We start from the raw sequence: 10,479 nt of genomic DNA, 5'->3' as shown, positions 1-10,479 counted from the left end.
CAACGCGACAGCATCACAAGACACATATTCCCCTCCCGTTCCTAGTCTGCTTTCCGCAGGGGCTGTTATCTCCAGGACACCCTCGTCCACTCTTCCTTCACTCCCAACAGCCCCAAGGCACCTTCCCCTGCAACTGACAAAGATGTAACACCTGTCCATTTAACCCGTTCCTCCCAATATCCAAGAACCCCAACATACCTTTCAAGCGAAGCAAAACTTCCCAGAATCTAGTTTGCTGCAGTGGCTGCTCACAATGTGATCTCCTTTCCATGGGCAAAATAAAACATAGACTGGGTGACCACTTTGCAGAACATCTACGTTCTGGCAAAAAAGGACCCTGAGCTTCCAGTTGTCTGCTACTTTAACATACCACCCTGTTCCCTTGCCAACATCTGTGTCTCTGGCTTGCTGCAGTGCTCCAGCGAAGCTCAGCGCAAGCTGGAATGACAATACCTCATTTTCTGCTTGGGGACACTGCAGCTCTCTGGATTCATTATTGAATTCAATAATTTTAGGGCCTAAACTCTCCCAAGTCCTAGCCCCCTACCCCACACTCCAGGCCTTGTTATCACATGGCCTGCCATTGTACACTACCTGTTGTCAGTAACTAACAATCCCTGTTAATAGCTATTCATCCTCCCTAGCCCGATCATTAACAACTCTTTTGACTATCCAGAGATAATGGGAACTGCAGATGCTGGAGAATCCAAGATAATAAAATGTGAGGCTGGATGATCACAGCAGGCCAAGCAGCATCTCAGGAGCACAAAAGCTGACGTTTCGGGCCTAGACCCTTCATCAGAGAGGGGGATGGGGTGAGGGTTCTGGAATAAATAGGGAGAGAGGGGGAGGCGAACCGAAGATGGACAGAAAAGAAGATAGGTGGAGAGGAGAGTATAGGTGGGGAGGTAGGGAGGGGATAGGTCAGTCCAGGGAAGACGGACAGGTCAAGAAGGTGGGATGAGATTAGTAGGTAGGAGATGGAGGTGCGGCTTGGGGTGGGAGGAAGGGATGGGTGAGGGGAAGAACAGGTTAGGGAGGCAGAGACAGGTTGGACTGGTTTTGGGATGCAGTGGGTGGAGGGGAAGAGCTGGGCTGGTTGTGTGGTGCAGTGGGGGGAGGGGACGAACTGGGCTGGTTTAGGAATGCAGTTGGCGAACGGGAGATTTTGAAACTGGTTAAGTCCACATTGATACCATTAGGCTGCAGGGTTCCCAGGCGGAATATGAGTTGCTGTTCCTGCAACCTTCGGGTGACATCATTGTGGCACTGCAGGAGGCCCATGATGGACATGTCATCTAAAGAATGGGAGGGGGAGTGGAAATGGTTTGCGACTGGGAGGTGCAGTTGTTTGTTGCGAACTGAGCGGAGGTGTTCTGCAAAGCGGTCTCCAAGCCACCGCTTGGTTTCCCCAATGTAGAGGAAGCCACACCGGGTACAGTGGATGCAGTATACCACATTGGCGGATGTGCAGGTGAACCTCTGCTTAATGTGGAATGTCTTTTTGGGGCCTGGGATAGGGGTGAGGGAGGAGGTGTGGGGGCAAGTGTAGCATTTCCTGCGGTTGCAGGGGAAGGTGCCGGGTGTGGTGGGTTTGGAGGGCAGTGTGGAGCGAACAAGGGAGTCACGGAGAGAGTGGTCTCTCCGGAAAGCAGACAGGGGTGGGGATGGAAAAATGTCTTGGGTGGTGGGGTCGGATTGTAGATGGCAGCAGTGTCGGAGGATGATGCGTTGTATCCGGAGGTTGGTGGGGTGGTGTGTGAGAACGAGGGGGATCCTCTTTGGGCGGTTGTGGCGGGGTGTGAGGGATGTGTTGCGGGAAATACGGGAGATGCGGTCAAGGGCGTTCTCGATCACTGTGGGGGGAAAGTTGCGGTCCTTGAAGAACTTGGACATCTGGGATGTGTGGGAGTGGAATGTCTTATTGTGGGAGCAGATGTGGCGGAGGCGGAGGAATTGGGAATAGGGGATGGAATTTTTGCAGGAGGGTGGGTGGGAGGAGGTGTATTCTAGCTGGCTGTGGGAGTCGGTGGGCTTGAAATGGACATCAGTTACAAGCTGGTTCCTGAGATGGAGACTGAGAGGTCCAGGAAAGTGAGGGATGTGCTGGAGATGGCCCAGGTGAACTGAAGGTTGGGGTGGAAGGTGTTGGTGAAGTGGATGAACTGTTCGAGCTCCTCTGGGGAGCAAGAGGCGGCGCCGATACAGTCATCAATGTACCGGAGGAAGAGGTGGGGTTTGGGGCCTTTGTAGGAGCGGAAGAGGGACTGTTCCGCATAACCTACAAAGAGGCAGGCATAGCTGGGGCCCATGCGGGTGCCCATGGCCACCCCCTTAGTCTGTAGGACGTGGGAGGAGTCAAAAGAGAAGTTGTTGAGGGTGAGGACGAGTTCGGCTAGGCGGATGAGGGTGTCGGTGGAGGGGGACTGGTCGGGCCTGAGGGACAGGAGGAAGCGGAGGGCCTTGAGGCCATCTGCATGCGGAATGCAGGTGTATAGGGACTGGACGTCCATGGTGAATATGAGGTGTTGGGGGCCAGGGAATTGGAAGTCCTGGAGGAGGTGGAGGGCGTGGGTGGTGTCACGGACGTAGGTGGGGAGTTCCTGGACCAAAGGGGAGAAAATGGAGTCCAGATAGGTGGAGATGAGTTCGGTGGGGCAGGAGCAGGCTGAGACGATGGGTCGACCAGGGCAGGCAGGTTTGTGGATTTTGGGAAGGAGATAGAAACGGGCCATGCGGGGTTGGGGAACAATGAGGTTGGAGGCTGTGGGTGGGAGGTCCCCTGAGGTGACGAGGTCATGAATGGTGTTGAAGATGATGGTTTGGTGCTCGGGTGTGGGGTCACGATCAAGGGGGCGGTAGGAGGTGGTGTCGGAGAGTTGGCGTCTGGCCTCGGCGATGTAGAGGTCAGTGCGCCGTACTACCACTGCGCCACCCTTGTCTGCGGGTTTGATGGTGAGGTTGGGGTTGGAGCGGAGGGCTGCCCGTTCTGCGGGGGAGAGGTTGGAGTGGGTGAGAGGGGTGGAGAGGTTGAGGCGGTTAATGTCTCAACGGCAGTTGGAGATGAAGAGGTCGAGGGAGGGTAGGAGGCCTGGGGGTGGTGTCCACTTCCAGTTACAATGCCTCACACACCACCCTCACCGCAGCTGCTGCCGCCCACCCCGATACTCCAACCGCCGACGGAACCCCGCCCACGGCCGACGCCGACGGAACCCCGCCCACAGCCGACAACCTCATCGCTCCGCCCATAACCTCCACAGCCAGCAACCCAGGAGAAGACAGCCACACTGAACCCTGCCGCATCTTCACCACCCCCCCCATACCTCCCACTGACTGAGGACGAACGGTCAGTCCTTCGTAAGGGGCTCACCTTTGTCCCCCTACAACCACACATCAACGAATACCAGTCACGATTGGACATAGAGCAGTTTTTCCGCTGTCATCGCCTCCAAGCCTACTTCTTCAACCGGGAGCCTAACCCTCCCATCACCCGCTTCCAATACAAGTCCTCCTCCTGGACACCATCCCCAGGCCTCCTACCCTCCCTCGACCTTTTCATCTCCAACTGCCGTCGAGACATTAACCGCCTCAACCTCTCCACCCCTCTCACCCACTCCAGCCTCTCCCCCGCAGAACGGGCAGCCCTCCGCTCCAACCCCAACCTCACCTTCAAACCCGCAGGCAAGGGTGGCGCAGTGGTAGTACGGCGCACTGACCTCTACATCGCCGAGGCCAGACGCCAACTCTCCGACACCACCTCCTACCGCCCCCTCAATTGTGACCCCACACCCGAGCACCAAACCATCATCTCCAACACCATTCATGAACTCGTCACCTCAGGGGACCTCCCACCCACAGCCTCCAACCTCATTGTTCCCCAACCCCGCACGGCCCTTTCTATCTCCTTCCCAAAATCCACAAACCTGCCTGCCCTGGTCGACCCATCATCTCAGCCTGCTCCTGCCCCACCGAACTCATCTCCACCTATCTGGACTCCATTTTCTCCCCTTTGGCCCAGGAACTCCCTACCTACGTCCGTGAAACCACCCACACCCTCCACCTCCTCTAGGACTTCCAATTACCTGGCCCCCAACACCTCATCTTCACCATGGACGTCCAGTCCCGAGACAACTGCATTCCGCATGCAGATGGCCTCAAGGCCCTCCGCTTCTTCCTGTCCCGCAGGCCTGACCAGTCCCGCTCCACCGACACCCTCATCCGCCTAGCCGAACTCGTCCTCACCCGCAACAACTTCTCTTTTGACTCCTCCCACGTCCTACAGACTAAGGGGGTGGCCATGGGCACCCGCATGGGCCCCCAGCTATGCCTGCCTCTTTGTAGGTTATGCGGAACACTCCCCCTCCCATTCTTTAGATGACATGTCCATCATGGGCCTCCTGCAGTGCCACAATGATGTCACCCGAAGGTTGCAGGAACAGCAACTCATATTCCGCCTGGGAACCCTGCAGCCTAATGGTATCAATGTGGACTTAACCAGTTTCAAAATCTCCCGTTCGCCAACTGCATTCCTAAACCAGCCCAGTTCGTCCCCTCCCCCCACTGCACCACACAACCAGCCCAGCTCTTCCCCTCCACCCACTGCATCCCAAAACCAGTCCAACCTGTCTCTGCCTCCCTAACCTGTTTTTCCCCTCACCCATCCCTTCCTCCCACCCCAAGCCGCACCGCCATCTCCTACCTACTAACCTCATCCCACCTCCTTGACCTGTCCGTCTTCCCTGGACTGACCTATCCCCTCCCTACCTCCCCACCTATACTCTCCTCTCCACCTATCTTCTGTTCTCCCCATCTTCGGTTCGCCTCCCCCTCTCTCCCTATTTATTCCAGAACCCTCACCCCATCCCCCTCTCTGATGAAGGGTCTAGGCCCGAAACGTCAGCTTTTGTGCTCCTGAGATGCTGCTTGGCCTGCTGTGATCATCCAGCCTCACATTTTATTATCTTTTGACTATCCAACTGTTCTTCTCTCTCTTTGGTCTCTATCCTTTGTCCTATCATTTACTCCCTACCACCGCTCCCCCCCCCCCCCCCCCCCCCCCGGCCCCTCCACTATCTTCTGCATATAAAACAATGTTTTCCTAGCTATGAGATAACAGGGTGTAGAGCTGGATGAACACAGCAGGCCAAGCAGTGCCAGAGGAAATTTCGGGCCTAGACCCTTTTTCAGAAATGGGGGAGGGGAACGGGGTTCTGAAATAAATAGGGAGAGAGGGGGAGGTGGATAGAAGATGGATAGAATAGGTGAAGAGGAGACAGACAGGTCAAAGAAGTGGGGATGGAGCCAGTATAGGTGAGTATAGATGGGAAGTTATGGAGGAGATAGGTCAGCCTAGGGAGGACGGACAGGTTAAGGGGGGGGGGGGTGCGGGATGAGGTTAGTAGGTAGGAGATGGGGGTTTTAGGTGGGAGGAAGGCCAGGTTAGGGAGGCAGGGAGGAGCTGGGCTGGTTTAGGGATGCGGTGGGGGGAGGGGTGATTTCAAAGCTCGTGAAGTCCACATTGATATCATTGGGCTGCAGGGTTCAATAGTGGAATGAGTTGCTGTTCCTGCAACCTTTGGATGGCATCATTGTGGCACTGCAGGAGGCCCAGGACGGACATGTTGTCTGAGGAATGGGAGGGGGAGTTGAAATGATTCACGAGTGGAGGTCTAGTTGTTTCGTGCGAACCGAGCATAGGTGTTCTGCAAAGCGGTTCCCAAGTCTCTGCTTGGTTTCCCCGATGTAGAGGTGGCCACTACGGGCACAGCGGATACAGTATACCACATTAGCAGATGTGCAGGTGAACATCTGCTCGATGTGAAAAGTTGTCTTGGGGCCTGGGATGGGGGTGAGGTGTAGGGGCAGGTGTAGCACTTCCTGCAGTTGCAGGGAAAAGCGCCAGGTGTGGTGGGGCTGGAGGGGAGTGTGGAGTGGATAAGGGAGTCATGGAGAGAGTGGTCCCTCCGGAAAGCAGGTAAGGGTGGGGAGGGAAAAATGTCTTTGGTGGTAAGGTCGGATTGCAGATGGTGGAAGTGTCGGAGGATGATGCGTTGGATCAGGAGGCTGGTGGGTTGGTACGTGAGGATGAGGGGGATTCTGTTTTGGTTGATATTGTGAGGAGGGGGTGTGAGCGATGAGTTGCAGGAAATGCGGGAGACACGGTCAAGGGCGTTGAAGGGGAAAAGTTGCGGTCCTTGAAAAATGAGGACATTTGAGATGTACGGGAGTGGAATGCCTCGTCCTGAGAGCAGAAGCGGTGGAGTTGAAGGAAGTGGGAATAGGGCGTGGCACTTTTGCAGGAAGGTGTGTGGGAGGAGGTGTATTCTAGGTAGCTGTGGGAGTCGGTGGGCTTGAAATGGATATCGGTTTCTAGGTGGTTGCCAGAGAGGGAAACAGAGATGTTCAGGAAGGAGAGAGAGGTATTAGAGATGGTCCGGGTGAACTTAAGGCTGGGGTGGAAGGTGTTGGTGAAGTGGATGAACTCTTCGAGCTCCTTGTGGGAGCAAGAGGAGGCACCGATACAGTCATCAATATAACGGAGGAAGAGGTGGGGTTTAGGGCCAGTGTAGGTACGTAAGAGGGATTGTTCCACGTAACCTACAAGGAGGCAGGCATAGCTTGAGCCCATGCGGGTACCCATGGCCACCCCCTTTGTCTGTTGGAAGTGGGAGGAATTGAAAGAGAAGTTGTTGAGGGCGAGGACGAGTTCGGTTAAGCGGATGAGGGCATCAGTGGAGGAGGACTGGTCGGGCCTGTGGGACAGAAAGAAGCAGAGGTCCTTTAAGCCATCTGTATGGGGAATACAGATGTATAGGGCCTGGATGTCCATGGTAAAGATGAGGTGTTGGGGACTGGAGAATTGGAAGTTCCGGAGGAGGTGGTAGGTGTGGGTGGTATCTCGGATGTGGGTAGGGAGTTCCTGGACTGAGCGGGAGAAAATGGAGTTGAGATAGGTGGATATAAGTTCGGTGGAGCAGGAGCAGGTGGAGACAATGGGTGGATTTTGGGAAGGAGATAGAAGCACGTGGTGCGGTATTAGGAAATGCTGAGGTTGGAGGCTGTGGGTGGGAGGAGGCCTGAGGTGATGAGGTTGTGAATGTTTTGGGAGATGATGGTTTGGTGGTTGGGGATAGGGTCATGGTCAAGGGGGTGGTAGGAGGAGGTGTCAGAGAGTTGGTGCCTGGCCTCGGTGATGTAGAGGTCATTGCGCCATATGACAACTGCATCTCCCTTGTTCGCCGGTTTTGTGGTGATGTTGGAATTGGAACGGAGGGCTGCACATTCTGCGGTGGGAGGGGGGAGGTTGGAGTGGGTAAGAGGGGTGGAGAGGTTGAGACTATTGATGTTTCAACAGTTGGAGATAAAGAGGTCAAGGGCGGGTAGGAGGCCAGGAGGGGGGGGTGTCTTGGAGGCAGGAGAAGGGGTCTGTAGAGGGAGGGTTAGGTCCAGGGTTAAAGAAGTAAGTACAGAGGTGGAGGCGGCAGAAAAATTTTTCAATGTCCAATCATGACTGGTATTCGTTGATGTTTGGGTTGGGGGGTGGGGGGCAAAGGTGATCCCTTTACTGAGGACTGATCATTGGTCCTCAGTAAGGGGGAGGTCTGGGGGTCAGTGAAGACGTGGCAGAGCTGGGTGCTGCTGTCTCCTCTGGAGCTGCTGGCTGTGGAGGCGATGGGTGGAGTGACGTCGGAGGGGGGCAGAATTGCCTTGGTAGTGGGCAGAGTTGCGTCGGTTTTGGCGGTGGGCGGAGTTGCATCAGCATCGGTGGTGGCTGGAGCAGCGTCGGCTGTGGGCTGAGCGGGGTAAGCAGCAGCAGCAGCGGTGACAGTAGGTGCGTCCTCAGTGCCTGTGGTGTTGGCCTTGGAAATGGAGGCAGTGGCATCAGCAGCAGTGTCGATGGCGTTCGCTGTCCCAGAAGCGACGGAGGATGTGATGTCATCTGTAGGTGCTCTGACAGTGGCCGCATGGCCAATGGTGGCAGGCACATTGTGGGGAAGGTCCTGGGTAGGGTTGGGGATTTGGGGGGTGGAGGAAGCCCATTTTGGGTGGTAGGCACCAGTAAGTTTACTGTACTTATAGTTTTTAGTGTCCAATAAAGCTGAGTAGAATTAACAGTTCAGGATGTGGATCCTACGGACAGGGAGATGGGTATGGGGGTGGGGTTGCCGTGTTAGTAAGAAATTAATTTAAATCGTTAGCAAGGAATCATATAGAGTCAGATGATGTAGAATCTGTATGGGCAGTGTTGAGGAACCGCAAAGGGAAAAGACCCTAATGGGGGAGTTATGTACAGGCTTCCTCGCAAAAGTCAGGATGTGGGGAAGAAAATAATGCACGACATTGAAACGGCATGTAAGAAAGGTCCTAAAGGAACAATCATGGGGGACTTCAACATGCAAGTGGACTGGTAAATTCAGATTGGTCGTGGATCTCAAGAAATTTGTGGAATCTTTATGACTTGGTGTTTTGGAGCAGTTTGTGGTAGAGCCCATGAGGGAATAGATAATTCTGGTTTTGGTGATGTTCATTGAGGCAGACTTGACAGTGAATCTAATGTGAAAGAACCCCTGTGGGGGCAGTGACCATAACATAATAGATTCACCTTAGAATTTGAGAGGGAGAAGCTGGAATTGGATGTAACAGTTACAATTGAGTAAAGGTAACTACACAGATATGAGGGAGGGGCTGCTTGTAGTGATTGTAATGAGTTCAGCCAGGTTGACCTCACAGAATATGAGTTCCCTGATTGCGGCTATTAATGTGATCCAACCAGGAAACACTGGTTGATGGATAAAAACAGGCCTGCCAGATACCCTGACACTCAGAGCTGGCTCTGAGGGAGTTAGATCAGTGTCAAGGACCCTCCACATGTATATAAAGAATGGCTTGGTAATGGGATACAGACCTCAGGAGTTACATCAGTAGAGACAGGAGTAAAGTATGTTCCTGAAAAGATTCGCTTGTGAAAGTTATGTTGAAGTTGGGGGTAAATATTTCTGGCATCATGCTATTATTTAGGAGGTTTCAGTCATTTGATCCTGCCTTTGAAGACGGGGCCTTGCATGTGGAAAAAATGCATCTTTTTTCCAGGCAAATGACTTCGGGGCGGATGAAAAGCAAAGAGTAATTCCCCGACAGCTTTTTTGATTCTTAACTTATCCTGAAGACGGATTTAGTTAAGAAATATTACAACCCCAAGCCTTCTCTAATTCTGAGACTATTCTTTTCACTCGGCAATTTGAGGATCGGGGAGTCCGTATTGGGGTTTTGATGATATTAAATGACTAGCAGAGGCATGTGACTTTGGTGTAACACTTAATGAGATAGAACATAGAACAGTACAGCACAGGAATGGGCCCTTCAGCCTACAATTTTGTGCCAATTTAACACAAAATTAAACAATTCCCTTTTGCCTGCCTTTGGTCCATATCCCTCCATTCCTTGCAGATTAGTATGCTTACCTAAAAACTCCTTAAATGCTTCTATCGCATCTGCCTCCACCACAATCTCTGGCAATGCATTTCAGACATCTATCACTCTACGTGTAAAAAAAACTTGTCCTCGATATTTCCTTTGAATTTTCCTCACTCACCTTAAATGCACACCCATAGTAGTACACATTTGTAAAAAAAGATTCTAACTGTTAACTTTATCTAGGCATCTCATAATTTTATAGACTTCTATCAAGTCTCCCCTCAGCCTCTGCCACTCCAGAGAAAACAACCTCTGTTTTTCTGGCCTCTCCCTATGGGTCATACCATCTAATTCAGACAGCTTCCTGGTAAACCTCTTCTGCACCCTCTCCAAAGCCTCCACATCCTTCCTGTAATGTAGTGACCAGAACTGAATGCAATACACTGAAGAGTGGCCTAATCAAAGTCTTGTAAAACTGCAACGTGACATCCTGACTCTTGTACTCAATTTCCCAACCAATAAAGGTTTCTTTATTGTTTTCTTTACCACCCTATCAACTTGTGTGACCACTTTCAGGGAGCTATGGGCTTGAACCCCCAAGATCCCTCTGTAAATCAATGCTGCTCAGGGGTCCTGCCATCAACTGTGCATTTTGTTTTAAAAGTTGTTCTTCAAAAGTGCAGCACCTCACACTTGCCTGGTTTAACTCCATGTGCCATTTCGCTGTCCGTATCTACAACTGATCTATAACCCGCTATATCTTTTGACAACCTCCTACACTATCCACAACTCTGCTGACATTTGTATCATCTGCAAACCTGCTAATTCGTCCTTTTACATTTTCATCTGAGTCATATATCACAAACAGCAGAGCGCCAAGAATGGATCCCTGCAGAACATCACTAGTCTTGGTTCTTCAGCCAGAAAATCATCCTTCCATCACTACCCTCTGCCTTCTATGGGCAAGCCAGTTCTGAACGCAAGCAGGCAAGTCACTGGATGCCATGCATCTTAATCTTCTGGATAAGCCGACTACGAGGGACCTTGTCAAAAGCCTTACTAAAA

Source organism: Stegostoma tigrinum, chromosome 9, assembly GCF_030684315.1.
Source record: "Stegostoma tigrinum isolate sSteTig4 chromosome 9, sSteTig4.hap1, whole genome shotgun sequence".
Taxonomy (NCBI): domain Eukaryota; kingdom Metazoa; phylum Chordata; class Chondrichthyes; order Orectolobiformes; family Stegostomatidae; genus Stegostoma; species Stegostoma tigrinum.
This window is presented reverse-complemented; position numbering follows the sequence as displayed.